Source organism: Triturus cristatus, chromosome 12 (genome assembly GCF_964204655.1).
Source record: "Triturus cristatus chromosome 12, aTriCri1.1, whole genome shotgun sequence".
NCBI classification, from domain to species: Eukaryota; Metazoa; Chordata; class Amphibia; order Caudata; family Salamandridae; genus Triturus; species Triturus cristatus.
Window position 1 is genome coordinate 660,577,029 of NC_140595.1, and position 14,822 is coordinate 660,591,850.

The window sequence follows — 14,822 nt, forward strand, 5'->3', positions numbered from 1 at the left end:
CTGATGTGGTGTTTGCATGAAATGCAAGATGGCACATCATGGAATGTTTAAACTGAGCATCGCGGAGGATATGTGATATTTGGCACCCAGAGGAGTAGGACACGTAGATCCTATAAGAAGTAAAGACTCTCTAGCAAGGGCCGTCCATACTCTGAGTTTAAACTTTACTTTTTGTGAAATGGTTTATGAAAAACAACACGGCTGCTCCAGGTGAGGCTCGAACTCACAACCTCGGCATGGCTCAGTGCAAGTACTGCTGTATAACTACCGCGCGCTAACCGATTGCGCCACTGGAGCTCTCTCTTTTCACATCTCCCCAGGTGAGCCATCTACAGCTGACCAAGTAGATGACAGACACTGCTCCATCATTCACTGTGCAAGATCGACTCACATGCTAGCATGTTATCATGACTATTAAAAATACAGTCCAAACGGAATAGATTCTATAATTGTCCTATAACATATGCTCTGTCTATTCAAAACCCCATAGAATTATATCTTGACAGTTCTGACAAAGTCTAGGGGAATCTTATGAATATTTGTAATTAGCACATAGTAAGAATTTCCCAAAAATGAAATGTAGGTCCCTGATTGGGGGAAGACGTGGAATGTGAGATCTTGCCTCAGCTGTTTTTTTCTTTTTTAGGTACAGTATATTGACACTTCAGTACCTTTTGTGAAGCAAGGTTTCAGATGGGGCTGTAGGGCAGACGAGGTGGCCGAGTGGTTAAAGCGATGGACTGCTAATCCATTGTGCTGTGCACGCGTGGGTTCGAATCCCACCTTCGTCGGAAAGCCATCAGAGTCTCTTTTGATGGCCAGCATTTCTTGTAGTATAATTACACTCTCTTTCAAGACAGAGCCAGGATCTGCTAGATGGGATCATCTGACTGTTCCATTTTAACAAATATGTCAAATAAAGTGAAGTATTTTGTGCGTAATAGAAATTAGATCTTTCATGGAGTTTCCAGAGGATTGCCTTTCACTCACTCCTGGCTTATTAACCAGTTTGGATAAATAGATTGATAAGAAAGCAGCTCTTACTCCTAAAGTTTAGGCCGTCTCAAATGAATGACTGTTAACATATGTCTGCCCCACAGAGACAGATCACTTCTAATAAGTGGGTTCTCTATATGTCACTGATTGCAGACATACTAACTAGAGCTATCGGTATGGTCTTGAATGCGAAAACTCTTATTTTCTCATATGAAAATGTAGTTTTTCATACTTCCAAAAAAAGTGCCTTAAGCATGGTCTTCAATGTGTGCGCGCACGTGGACATTCATATGCAACTACGTTTCCATACAGAGTCTCAAAATCATAGATATATTCATACCTCAGTAAGAATACATGTTGCAATTTACATCCTGCGTGCAGACTGGCCTTGTAGCTCAGTGGCAGAGCACTGGTCTTGTAAACCAGGGGTCATGAGTTCAAGCCTCATCAGGGCCTTTTTACATGAGTCTTTCTGTATGTTGTTTTCAAGTCATTCTTCCCTGGAGTCACACCTTGCTTTAGGATTGCTTATTGCCAAGCTTCCCTTTCCTGCTTTCATATTATCAAGAAAATATCATGAAGATCATTGAATTATAAATTATTGCCTCACCCCTTCCGATCGCCTGACGAACGCCTGACAAACGCCATTCTCACCCTGCCGGGCAAAGCCAAATAAGCCATGCATATTTACAGTTCCTTTGAAAGGCAGAGCGAGGACTAGGACCTCTGTTCCTACTGAATCTGCATCCACAGAAAGGATGTTATAAGGCCCTACAAATTTCACCAAGGAGATGTGAAAGTCTTCCCCCATAAAATACTTTTTTTCCCAGATACCCCGGCTCTTAGGCAAATGAGGTTACTCCTCAAAACCCCACCCCCACTCACCATAAATATCCTTCTCTCCTGCTGTCCATTCAAATGATACAAGGTATCTTGTACATAGAGAGAAAGGGAGAATAGGCAGACTTGCTTCAAAGATTTGGTGACTTTGGATGGGTGGGTTGAATGAAGAAGTGAACCTGGTTTCTGGGAAAGGAGTATCGAGATGAAGATGAGGAAAAGTGAACATGGACCACATTCATAGGTTAGAGAAATACATTTAATAGGTTGAATGGTTTTGAAAAGTGAACTTCGAGCAGTAATTGTTGTTTTTTAAACTGCAAAGAAATTAAAAATGAATGTGGGATTGGAGGCACACTCTGAGCAGAAAAGCACCATAAGCTGCTATGGTGCAACTCAAGATGGTGAATAGAACCTTTAATATGATGATGCTCTTCTTTTGCTAGTTTTTTCGAGTCACCTTTTATTGTAAGTAGCTGATACAGCATTTTTTGCAGCTCTTCAGTTTATGGTTATCATGTGAGAACACTGTTTTCATCATATTTATTATTCTACAAATGTATTTTTAAATGCACTGATGTGGTGTTTGCATGAAATGCAAGATGGCACATCATGGAATGTTTAAACTGAGCATCGCGGAGGATATGTGATATTTGGCACCCAGAGAAGTAGGACACGTAGATCCTATAAGAAGTAAAGACTCTCTAGCAAGGGCCGTCCATACTCTGAGTTTAAACTTTACTTTTTGTGAAATGGTTTATGAAAAACAACACGGCTGCTCCAGGTGAGGCTCGAACTCACAACCTCGGCATGGCTCAGTGCAAGTACTGCTGTATAAGTACCGCGCGCTAACCGATTGCGCCACTGGAGCTCTCTCTTTTCACATCTCCCCAGGTGAGCCATCTACAGCTGACCAAGTAGATGACAGACACTGCTCCATCATTCACTGTGCAAGATCGACTCACATGCTAGCATGTTATCATGACTATTAAAAATACAGTCCAAACGGAATAGATTCTATAATTGTGCTATAACATATGCTCTGTCTATTCAAAACCCCATAGAATTATATCTTGACAGTTCTGACAAAGTCTAGGGGAATCTTATGAATATTTGTAATTAGCACATAGTAAGAATTTCCCAAAAATGAAATGTAGGTCCCTGATTGGGGGAAGACGTGGAATGTGAGATCTTGCCTCAGCTGTTTTTTTCTTTTTTAGGTACAGTATATTGACACTTCAGTACCTTTTGTGAAGCAAGGTTTCAGATGGGGCTGTAGGGCAGAAGAGGTGGCCGAGTGGTTAAGGCGATGGACTGCTAATCCATTGTGCTCTGCACGCGTGGGTTCGAATCCCACCTTCGTCGGAAAGCCATCAGAGTCTCTTTTGATGGCCAGCATTTCTAGTAGTATAATTACACTCTCTTTCAAGACAGAGCCAGGATCTGCTAGATGGGATCATCTGACTGTTCCATTTTAACAAATATGTCAAATAAAGTGAAGTATTTTGTGCGTAATAGAAATTAGATCTTTCATGGAGTTTCCAGAGGATTGCCTTTCACTCACTCCTGGCTTATTAACCAGTTTGGATAAATAGATTGATAAGAAAGCAGCTCTTACTCCTAAAGTTTAGGCTGTCTCAAATGAATGACTGTTAACATATGTCTGCCCCACAGAGACAGATCACTTCTAATAAGTGGGTTCTCTATATGTCACTGATTGCAGACATACTAACTAGAGCTATCGGTATGGTCTTGAATGCGAAAACTCTTATTTTCTCATATGAAAATGTAGTTTTTCATACTTCCAAAAAAAGTGCCTTAAGCATGGTCTTCAATGTGTGCGCGCACGTGGACATTCATATGCAACTACGTTTCCATACAGAGTCTCAAAATCATAGATATATTCATACCTCAGTAAGAATACATGTTGCAATTTACATCCTGCGTGCAGACTGGCCTTGTAGCTCAGTGGCAGAGCACTGGTCTTGTAAACCAGGGGTCATGAGTTCAAGCCTCATCAGGGCCTTTTTACATGAGTCTTTCTGTATGTTGTTTTCAAGTCATTCTTCCCTGGAGTCACACCTTGCTTTAGGATTGCTTATTGCCAAGCTTCCCTTTCCTGCTTTCATATTATCAAGAAAATATCATGAAGATCATTGAATTATAAATTATTGCCTCACCCCTTCCGATCGCCTGACGAACGCCTGACAAACGCCATTCTCACCCTGCCGGGCAAAGCCAAATAAGCCATGCATATTTACAGTTCCTTTGAAAGGCAGAGCGAGGACTAGGACCTCTGTTCCGACTGAATCTGCATCCACAGAAAGGATGTTATAAGGCCCTACAAATTTCACCAAGGAGATGTGAAAGTCTTCCCCCATAAAATACTTTTTTTCCCAGATACCCCGGCTCTTAGGCAAATGAGGTTACTCCTCAAAACCCCACCCCCACTCACCATAAATATCCTTCTCTCCTGCTGTCCATTCAAATGATACAAGGTATCTTGTACATAGAGAGAAAGGGAGAATAGGCAGACTTGCTTCAAAGATTTGGTGACCTTGGATGGGTGGGTTGAATGAAGAAGTGAACCTGGTTTCTGGGAAAGGAGTATCGAGATGAAGATGAGGAAAAGTGAACATGGACCACATTCATAGGTTAGAGAAATACATTTAATAGGTTGAATGGTTTTGAAAAGTGAACTTCGAGCAGTAATTGTTGTTTTTTAAACTGCAAAGAAATTAAAAATGAATGTGGGATTGGAGGCACACGCTGAGCAGAAAAGCACCATAAGCTGCTATGGTGCAACTCAAGATGGTGAATAGAACCTTTAATATGATGATGCTCTTCTTTTGCTAGTTTTTTCGAGTCACCTTTTATTGTAAGTAGCTGATACAGCATTTTTTGCAGCTCTTCAGTTTATGGTTATCATGTGAGAACACTGTTTTCATCATATTTATTATTCTACAAATGTATTTTTAAATGCACTGATGTGGTGTTTGCATGAAATGCAAGATGGCACATCATGGAATGTTTAAACTGAGCATCGCGGAGGATATGTGATATTTGGCACCCAGAGGAGTAGGACACGTAGATCCTATAAGAAGTAAAGACTCTCTAGCAAGGGCCGTCCATACTCTGAGTTTAAACTTTACTTTTTGTGAAATGGTTTATGAAAAACAACACTGCTGCTCCAAGTGAGGCTCGAACTCACAACCTCGGCATGGCTCAGTGCAAGTACTGCTGTATAAGTACCGCGCGCTAACCGATTGCGCCACTGGAGCTCTCTCTTTTCACATCTCCCCAGGTGAGCCATCTACAGCTGACCAAGTAGATGACAGACACTGCTCCATCATTCACTGTGCAAGATCGACTCACATGCTAGCATGTTATCATGACTATTAAAAATACAGTCCAAACGGAATAGATTCTATAATTGTCCTATAACATATGCTCTGTCTATTCAAAACCCCATAGAATTATATCTTGACAGTTCTGACAAAGTCTAGGGGAATCTTATGAATATTTGTAATTAGCACATAGTAAGAATTTCCCAAAAATGAAATGTAGGTCCCTGATTGGGGGAAGACGTGGAATGTGAGATCTTGCCTCAGCTGTTTTTTTCTTTTTTAGGTACAGTATATTGACACTTCAGTACCTTTTGTGAAGCAAGGTTTCAGATGGGGCTGTAGGGCAGACGAGGTGGCCGAGTGGTTAAGGCGATGGACTGCTAATCCATTGTGCTCTGCACGCGTGGGTTTGAATCCCACCTTCGTCGGAAAGCCATCAGAGTCTCTTTTGATGGCCAGCATTTCTTGTAGTATAATTACACTCTCTTTCAAGACAGAGCCAGGATCTGCTAGATGGGATCATCTGACTGTTCCATTTTAACAAATATGTCAAATAAAGTGAAGTATTTTGTGCGTAATAGAAATTAGATCTTTCATGGAGTTTCCAGAGGATGGCCTTTCACTCACTCCTGGCTTATTAACCAGTTTGGATAAATAGATTGATAAGAAAGCAGCTCTTACTCCTAAAGTTTAGGCCGTCTCAAATGAATGACTGTTAACATATGTCTGCCCCACAGAGACAGATCACTTCTAATAAGTGGGTTCTCTATATGTCACTGATTGCAGACATACTAACTAGAGCTATCGGTATGGTCTTGAATGCGAAAACTCTTATTTTCTCATATGAAAATGTAGTTTTTCATACTTCCAAAAAAAGTGCCTTAAGCTTGGTCTTCAATGTGTGCGCGCACGTGGACATTCAAATGCAACTACGTTTCCATACAGAGTCTCAAAATCATAGATATATTCATACCTCAGTAAGAATACATGTTGCAATTTACATCCTGCGTGCAGACTGGCCTTGTAGCTCAGTGGCAGAGCACTGGTCTTGTAAACCAGGGGTCATGAGTTCAAGCCTCATCAGGGCCTTTTTACATGAGTCTTTCTGTATGTTGTTTTCAAGTCATTCTTCCCTGGAGTCACACCTTGCTTTAGGATTGCTTATTGCCAAGCTTCCCTTTCCTGCTTTCATATTATCAAGAAAATATCATGAAGATCATTGAATTATAAATTATTGCCTCACCCCTTCCGATCGCCTGACGAACGCCTGACAAACGCCATTCTCACCCTGCCGGGCAAAGCCAAATAAGCCATGCATATTTACAGTTCCTTTGAAAGGCAGAGCGAGGACTAGGACCTCTGTTCCGACTGAATCTGCATCCACAGAAAGGATGTTATAAGGCCCTACAAATTTCACCAAGGAGATGTGAAAGTCTTCCCCCATAAAATACTTTTTTTCCCAGATACCCCGGCTCTTAGGAAAATGAGGTTACTCCTCAAAACCCCACCCCCACTCACCATAAATATCCTTCTCTCCTGCTGTCCATTCAAATGATACAAGGTATCTTGTACATAGAGAGAAAGGGAGAATAGGCAGACTTGCTTCAAAGATTTGGTGGCCTTGGATGGGTGGGTTGAATGAAGAAGTGAACCTGGTTTCTGGGAAAGGAGTATCGAGATGAAGATGAGGAAAAGTGAACATGGACCACATTCATAGGTTAGAGAAATACATTTAATAGGTTGAATGGTTTTGAAAAGTGAACTTCGAGCAGTAATTGTTGTTTTTTAAACTGCAAAGAAATTAAAAATGAATGTGGGATTGGAGGCACACTCTGAGCAGAAAAGCACCATAAGCTGCTATGGTGCAACTCAAGATGGTGAATAGAACCTTTAATATGATGATGCTCTTCTTTTGCTAGTTTTTTCGAGTCACCTTTTATTGTAAGTAGCTGATACAGCATTTTTTGCAGCTCTTCAGTTTATGGTTATCATGTGAGAACACTGTTTTCATCATATTTATTATCCTACAAATGTATTTTTAAATGCACTGATGTGGTGTTTGCATGAAATGCAAGATGGCACATCATGGAATGTTTAAACTGAGCATCGCGGAGGATATGTGATATTTGGCACCCAGAGGAGTAGGACACGTAGATCCTATAAGAAGTAAAGACTCTCTAGCAAGGGCCGTCCATACTCTGAGTTTAAACTTTACTTTTTGAGAAATGGTTTATGAAAAACAACACGGCTGCTCCAGGTGAGGCTCGAACTCACAACCTCGGCATGGCTCAGTGCAAGTACTGCTGTATAAGTACCGCGCGCTAACCGATTGCGCCACTGGAGCTCTCTCTTTTCACATCTCCCCAGGTGAGCCATCTACAGCTGACCAAGTAGATGACAGACACTGCTCCATCATTCACTGTGCAAGATCGACTCACATGCTTGCATGTTATCATGACTATTAAAAATACAGTCCAAACGGAATAGATTCTATAATTGTCCTATAACATATGCTCTGTCTATTCAAAACCCCATAGAATTATATCTTGACAGTTCTGACAAAGTCTAGGGGAATCTTATGAATATTTGTAATTAGCACATAGTAAGAATTTCCCAAAAATGAAATGTAGGTCCCTGATTGGGGGAAGACGTGGAATGTGAGATCTTGCCTCAGCTGTTTTTTTCTTTTTTAGGTACAGTATATTGACACTTCAGTACCTTTTGTGAAGCAAGGTTTCAGATGGGGCTGTAGGGCAGACGAGGTGGCCGAGTGGTTAAGGCGATGGACTGCTAATCCATTGTGCTCTGCACGCGTGGGTTCGAATCCCACCTTCGTCGGAAAGCCATCAGAGTCTCTTTTGATGGCCAGCATTTCTTGTAGTATAATTACACTCTCTTTCAAGACAGAGCCAGGATCCGCTAGATGGGATCATCTGACTGTTCCATTTTAACAAATATGTCAAATAAAGTGAAGTATTTTGTGCGTAATAGAAATTAGATCTTTCATGGAGTTTCCAGAGGATTGCCTTTCACTCACTCCTGGCTTATTAACCAGTTTGGATAAATAGATTGATAAGAAAGCAGCTCTTACTCCTAAAGTTTAGGCCGTCTCAAATGAATGACTGTTAACATATGTCTGCCCCACAGAGACAGATCATTTCTAATAAGTGTGTTCTCTATATGTCACTGATTGCAGACATACTAACTAGAGCTATCGGTATGGTCTTGAATGCGAAAACTCTTATTTTCTCATATGAAAATGTAGTTTTTCATACTTCCAAAAAAAGTGCCTTAAGCATGGTCTTCAATGTGTGCGCGCACGTGGACATTCATATGCAACTACGTTTCCATACAGAGTCTCAAAATCATAGATATATTCATACCTCAGTAAGAATACATGTTGCAATTTACATCCTGCGTGCAGACTGGCCTTGTAGCTCAGTGGCAGAGCACTGGTCTTGTAAACCAGGGGTCATGAGTTCAAGCCTCATCAGGGCCTTTTTACATGAGTCTTTCTGTATGTTGTTTTCAAGTCATTCTTCCCTGGAGTCACACCTTGCTTTAGGATTGCTTACTGCCAAGCTTCCCTTTCCTGCTTTCATATTATCAAGAAAATATCATGAAGATCATTGAATTATAAATTATTGCCTCACCCCTTCCGATCGCCTGACGAACGCCTGACAAACGCCATTCTCACCCTGCCGGGCAAAGCCAAATAAGCCATGCATATTTACAGTTCCTTTGCAAGGCAGAGCGAGGACTAGGACCTCTGTTCCGACTGAATCTGCATCCACAGAAAGGATGTTATAAGGCCCTACAAATTTCACCAAGGAGATGTGAAAGTCTTCCCCCATAAAATACTTTTTTTCCCAGATACCCCGGCTCTTAGGCAAATGAGGTTACTCCTCAAAACCCCACCCCCACTCACCATAAATATCCTTCTCTCCTGCTGTCCATTCAAATGATACAAGGTATCTTGTACATAGAGAGAAAGGGAGAATAGGCAGACTTGCTTCAAAGATTTGGTGACCTTGGATGGGTGGGTTGAATGAAGAAGTGAACCTGGTTTCTGGGAAAGGAGTATCGAGATGAAGATGAGGAAAAGTGAACATGGACCACATTCATAGGTTAGAGAAATACATTTAATAGGTTGAATGGTTTTGAAAAGTGAACTTCGAGCAGTAATTGTTGTTTTTTAAACTGCAAAGAAATTAAAAATGAATGTGGGATTGGAGGCACACTCTGAGCAGAAAAGCACCATAAGCTGCTATGGTGCAACTCAAGATGGTGAATAGAACCTTTAATATGATGATGCTCTTCTTTTGCTAGTTTTTTCGAGTAACCTTTTATTGTAAGTAGCTGATACAGCATTTTTTGCAGCTCTTCAGTTTATGGTTATCATGTGAGAACACTGTTTTCATCATATTTATTATTCTACAAATGTATTTTTAAATGCACTGATGTGGTGTTTGCATGAAATGCAAGATGGCACATCATGGAATGTTTAAACTGAGCATCGCGGAGGATATGTGATATTTGGCACCCAGAGGAGTAGGACACGTAGATCCTATAAGAAGTAAAGACTCTCTAGCAAGGGCCGTCCATACTCTGAGTTTAAACTTTACTTTTTGTGAAATGGTTTATGAAAAACAACACGGCTGCTCCAAGTGAGGCTCGAACTCACAACCTCGGCATGGCTCAGTGCAAGTACTGCTGTATAAGTACCGCACGCTAACCGATTGCGCCACTGGAGCTCTCTCTTTTCACATCTCCCCAGGTGAGCCATCTACAGCTGACCAAGTAGATGACAGACACTGCTCCATCATTCACTGTGCAAGATCGACTCACATGCTAGCATGTTATCATGACTATTAAAAATACAGTCCAAACGGAATAGATTCTATAATTGTCCTATAACATATGCTCTGTCTATTCAAAACCCCATAGAATTATATCTTGACAGTTCTGACAAAGTCTAGGGGAATCTTATGAATATTTGTAATTAGCACATAGTAAGAATTTCCCAAAAATGAAATGTAGGTCCCTGATTGGGGGAAGACGTGGAATGTGAGATCCTGCCTCAGCTGTTTTTTTCTTTTTTAGGTACAGTATATTGACACTTCAGTACCTTTTGTGAAGCAAGGTTTCAGATGGGGCTGTAGGGCAGACGAGGTGGCCGAGTGGTTAAGGCGATGGACTGCTAATCCATTGTGCTCTGCACGCGTGGGTTCGAATCCCACCTTCGTCGGAAAGCCATCAGAGTCTCTTTTGATGGCCAGCATTTCTTGTAGTATAATTACACTCTCTTTCAAGACAGAGCCAGGATCTGCTAGATGGGATCATCTGACTGTTCCATTTTAACAAATATGTCAAATAAAGTGAAGTATTTTGTGCGTAATAGAAATTAGATCTTTCATGGAGTTTCCAGAGGATTGCCTTTCACTCACTCCTGGCTTATTAACCAGTTTGGATAAATAGATTGATAAGAAAGCAGCTCTTACTCCTAAAGTTTAGGCCGTCTCAAATGAATGACTGTTAACATATGTCTGCCCCACAGAGACAGATCACTTCTAATAAGTGGGTTCTCTATATGTCACTGATTGCAGACATACTAACTAGAGCTATCGGTATGGTCTTGAATGCGAAAACTCTTATTTTCTCATATGAAAATGTAGTTTTTCATACTTCCAAAAAAAGTGCCTTAAGCATGGTCTTCAATGTGTGCGCGCACGTGGACATTCATATGCAACTACGTTTCCATACAGAGTCTCAAAATCATAGATATATTCATACCTCAGTAAGAATACATGTTGCAATTTACATCCTGCGTGCAGACTGGCCTTGTAGCTCAGTGGCAGAGCACTGGTCTTGTAAACCAGGGGTCATGAGTTCAAGCCTCATCAGGGCCTTTTTACATGAGTCTTTCTGTATGTTGTTTTCAAGTCATTCTTCCCTGGAGTCACACCTTGCTTTAGGATTGCTTATTGCCAAGCTTCCCTTTCCTGCTTTCATATTATCAAGAAAATATCATGAAGATCATTGAATTATAAATTATTGCCTCACCCCTTCCGATCGCCTGACGAACGCCTGACAAACGCCATTCTCACCCTGCCGGGCAAAGCCAAATAAGCCATGCATATTTACAGTTCCTTTGCAAGGCAGAGCGAGGACTAGGACCTCTGTTCCGACTGAATCTGCATCCACAGAAAGGATGTTATAAGGCCCTACAAATTTCACCAAGGAGATGTGAAAGTCTTCCCCCATAAAATACTTTTTTTCCCAGATACCCCGGCTCTTAGGCAAATGAGGTTACTCCTCAAAACCCCACCCCCACTCACCATAAATATCCTTCTCTCCTGCTGTCCATTCAAATGATTCAAGGTATCTTGTACATAGAGAGAAAGGGAGAATAGGCAGACTTGCTTCAAAGATTTGGTGACTTTGGATGGGTGGGTTGAATGAAGAAGTGAACCTGGTTTCTGGGAAAGGAGTATCGAGATGAAGATGAGGAAAAGTGAACATGGACCACATTCATAGGTTAGAGAAATACATTTAATAGGTTGAATGGTTTTGAAAAGTGAACTTCGAGCAGTAATTGTTGTTTTTTAAACTGCAAAGAAATTAAAAATGAATGTGGGATTGGAGGCACACTCTGAGCAGAAAAGCACCATAAGCTGCTATGGTGCAACTCAAGATGGTGAATAGAACCTTTAATATGATGATGCTCGAGGAGCCAAGATGGCGACCGGAGCAGACGCTTGAGCGCCCGGCTCCGTCGGCCCTTGGCCTCGGACTATTATCCTGATGCCCATCCTCGCCGATTCTCGAGGTGCAACGTGTGCGAAGACGCGCTGACCGCGCCGCCGCTTTCCCGGAGTCTCTGCCCGCCCGGATGCCGGAGTTCTGGGTGCTTTTGTCCTCTGCACTGGACCCCGGTGCCATTGTGGCCTTTGCCGGCCCCCTGGAAGCTCCGCAGTTACCGGTCCCGCTAGTGCAAACCTGAGCCCCGCGGTCCCGATCTCACCCCGCACCACGGATCGTCGCCGGTTGAGCCCGGGGAGGGACGGCCGGACACCTTCTGCACCCTGCGCCTGACGGACTGGAGCTGTGGGGTGGGCCCCGGTGCGGCGGGTCTCCTGCCCCGCTCTGAGGACCGCGCTGTGGGAGGCTGCTGACCCCCTTCTTCTATTGCCTAGCCGGCGGCAAAGAGAACCCGCGGGAGGGGAGGCGACTGTCGGCCTTCCCTGTTGCGGCGCAGACCTGAGGGGTATTGACTCCGTGCCACGACCCCCCCCCCTGGCCATTACACCGTACAGCGGTAAAACATGGCGTTGATTGCCTGCTCGCGGCTGGGGGGTGATGCTCCGGTCTCGCCCGCTGCCCATTTCGCCCTCCCTCTTCCGGACACCAGCTCCACAGTGCCGTCCCGGATTGCTGCCGATGTGGGGGCCCAGCTTCCGCTGACATGCGGCTCCGTTCTGGCTGTCCTGCGGGACTTTCGACTACACATGTGTGCTGGCCTGCAGGCGCTGAGTGAGCGGTTTGACTACATACTGTCGGCTGCGGGTCGTGAGCGCTCTGTTTGTCATCACCAAGGCGTGGGTCTACCAGTGCTTTTGTCCTCTTGCGGGGACGCAACGGCGGTGTATGATTGTGCTACACTGGTGCCTGCATCCGGCGTTCCCGGCACCCAGGATCAACCGCTCTCCAGCTCAACTGCGGATACTTTGTTCCCCTGGTCATGGCTGCCTGCTTCATTGTTGCCTGCCTCACCGCATCCGCAAGAATATCCTGCTGAGCGATACCTAACAGCCTCGAGGAATCGTCCGCGGTGGCCTACTGCTTCTTTTCTGTGGAACTCCTGTACTCTACTTGCCAGGTCTGGATTTTATGTGGTGCAAAGAGGGACCTCAATAGACGGTCGGCGGCCATTTCGTGATCCTACTTCACCATCTTCTCACAAGCGGCCATCTTGTCTTTGTCTGCTCGGGGTGCGGGGCCTTCATGTAGGGGCTGGTTTAATCCCAAGCCCGCGATCGGGCCAGGGCTAGAATGACTTATATCGCCATGGTTCATGGACGGGCTGGACTGGGACTGGAACTGTATGTATGTGTTGTGCGCACTCGTCGCGATTTGTCTTCCCTCGCTTAAATTGTTGTGACGCGTTATTTTCGCACGCAGTTTTTTTTGGGCGTAGTGGGTTCTTAGGAGTGTGGAGGCCATAGCTGGCTGATGGTTTGGGGCGCTCTGGTGTTCCGTGGGCTCCTCCCCACCTTCTTTTCTGTCTTCTTATTTTCTTTACTCTATTCCTACTTTCTCTCTTGTCTATATTTCGGGTTCATTGGGCGACAGGCACTATGCCGGGGGGGGGCAGGCCGTAGCCTCCGCATTGGTGTAGGGTGGGGGGGTAATACTCTGTTCTTAATTAGTTCTATGGGCCTTTTTCTTTTATGTCTCTGCGCTATACCTGCTTCGATTCGGGGTCCGGGTGTGGGGTGGATTGAGTGGGGGCGGCTCTGGAGGGGTGCGTAATTGCTCATGTGACTATCCTGTTATATCACTGCACCGCCTCACTGCTTGAGATTTTACTTCCATTGTTGTTTTAATAATGCTGCTGCTCTCCCGTATGGTGAAGCTATCTGGCGGACTCAAATCTCTTTTGTTCTTATCCTTTACTGACTTTTTTTCCCTGATAAAATTACCTTAAAAACTTAAAATTAACCTTCACTTCTCCTTCCCCTGGTGTCAAGGATTTCTCCAATATATTACTCATAACTCGTTGTTAATCTTGACCGTTGAAGCACAGGGGATGTAATGTTGGTATCAGTGCTTAACTGTATCGTGGCCGGCCTGACGGTTGTAGGCCCGTATTTGTTCTGTTAAGATGCACGAATAAAGGTTTTTAAAAAAAAAAAAAAAAAAAAAAAAAAATATGATGATGCTCTTCTTTTGCTAGTTTTTTCGAGTCACCTTTTATTGTAAGTAGCTGATACAGCATTTTTTGCAGCTCTTCAGTTTATGGTTATCATGTGAGAACACTGTTTTCATCATATTTATTATTCTACAAATGTATTTTTAAATGCACTGATGTGGTGTTTGCATGAAATGCAAGATGGCACATCATGGAATGTTTAAACTGAGCATCGCGGAGGATATGTGATATTTGGCACCCAGAGGAGTAGGACACGTAGATCCTATAAGAAGTAAAGACTCTCTAGCAAGGGCCGTCCATACTCTGAGTTTAAACTTTACTTTTTGTGAAATGGTTTATGAAAAGCAACACGGCTGCTCCTGGTGAGGCTCGAACTCACAACCTCGGCATGGCTCAGTGCAAGTACTGCTGTATAAGTACCGCGCGCTAACCGATTGCGCCACTGGAGCTCTCTCTTTTCACATCTCCCCAGGTGAGCCATCTACAGCTGACCAAGTAGATGACAGACACTGCTCCATCATTCACTGTGCAAGATCGACTCACATGCTAGCATGTTATCATGACTATTAAAAATACAGTCCAAACGGAATAGATTCTATAATTGTCCTATAACATATGCTCTGTCTATTCAAAACCCCATAGAACTATATCTTGACAGTTCTGACAAAGTCTAGGGGAATCTTATGAATATTTGTAATTAGCACATA

General features: G+C 43.3%; 11 non-coding genes across 11 annotated transcripts; 7 read left to right on the forward strand and 4 right to left on the reverse strand.

Annotated features, from left to right (window-relative positions):
* Positions 1-1,380: 1,380 nt before the first annotated feature.
* On the forward strand, positions 1,381-1,452 carry TRNAT-UGU (transfer RNA threonine (anticodon UGU)). The gene has a single exon. It is a non-coding gene; the product is annotated as a tRNA-Thr (tRNA).
* Positions 1,453-2,612: 1,160 nt separating this feature from the next.
* On the reverse strand, positions 2,613-2,707 carry TRNAI-UAU (transfer RNA isoleucine (anticodon UAU)). Its single transcript has 2 exons — positions 2,670-2,707; positions 2,613-2,648 (listed from the first exon to the last, which is right to left on the reverse strand). It is a non-coding gene; the product is annotated as a tRNA-Ile (tRNA).
* Positions 2,708-3,790: 1,083 nt separating this feature from the next.
* TRNAT-UGU (transfer RNA threonine (anticodon UGU)) lies at positions 3,791-3,862 on the forward strand. The gene has a single exon. It is a non-coding gene; the product is annotated as a tRNA-Thr (tRNA).
* Positions 3,863-5,022: 1,160 nt separating this feature from the next.
* On the reverse strand, positions 5,023-5,117 carry TRNAI-UAU (transfer RNA isoleucine (anticodon UAU)). The gene is made up of 2 exons: positions 5,080-5,117; positions 5,023-5,058 (listed from the first exon to the last, which is right to left on the reverse strand). It is a non-coding gene; the product is annotated as a tRNA-Ile (tRNA).
* A 1,083-nt stretch (positions 5,118-6,200) lies between these two features.
* TRNAT-UGU (transfer RNA threonine (anticodon UGU)) lies at positions 6,201-6,272 on the forward strand. The gene has a single exon. It is a non-coding gene; the product is annotated as a tRNA-Thr (tRNA).
* A 1,160-nt stretch (positions 6,273-7,432) lies between these two features.
* On the reverse strand, positions 7,433-7,527 carry TRNAI-UAU (transfer RNA isoleucine (anticodon UAU)). Its single transcript has 2 exons — positions 7,490-7,527; positions 7,433-7,468 (listed from the first exon to the last, which is right to left on the reverse strand). It is a non-coding gene; the product is annotated as a tRNA-Ile (tRNA).
* A 412-nt stretch (positions 7,528-7,939) lies between these two features.
* Positions 7,940-8,021, forward strand: TRNAS-GCU (transfer RNA serine (anticodon GCU)). Its single transcript has one exon. It is a non-coding gene; the product is annotated as a tRNA-Ser (tRNA).
* Positions 8,022-8,610: 589 nt separating this feature from the next.
* On the forward strand, positions 8,611-8,682 carry TRNAT-UGU (transfer RNA threonine (anticodon UGU)). The gene has a single exon. It is a non-coding gene; the product is annotated as a tRNA-Thr (tRNA).
* A 1,160-nt stretch (positions 8,683-9,842) lies between these two features.
* On the reverse strand, positions 9,843-9,937 carry TRNAI-UAU (transfer RNA isoleucine (anticodon UAU)). The gene is made up of 2 exons: positions 9,900-9,937; positions 9,843-9,878 (listed from the first exon to the last, which is right to left on the reverse strand). It is a non-coding gene; the product is annotated as a tRNA-Ile (tRNA).
* A 412-nt stretch (positions 9,938-10,349) lies between these two features.
* Positions 10,350-10,431, forward strand: TRNAS-GCU (transfer RNA serine (anticodon GCU)). The gene has a single exon. It is a non-coding gene; the product is annotated as a tRNA-Ser (tRNA).
* Positions 10,432-11,020: 589 nt separating this feature from the next.
* Positions 11,021-11,092, forward strand: TRNAT-UGU (transfer RNA threonine (anticodon UGU)). Its single transcript has one exon. It is a non-coding gene; the product is annotated as a tRNA-Thr (tRNA).
* The last annotated feature ends 3,730 nt before the right edge of the window (positions 11,093-14,822 follow it).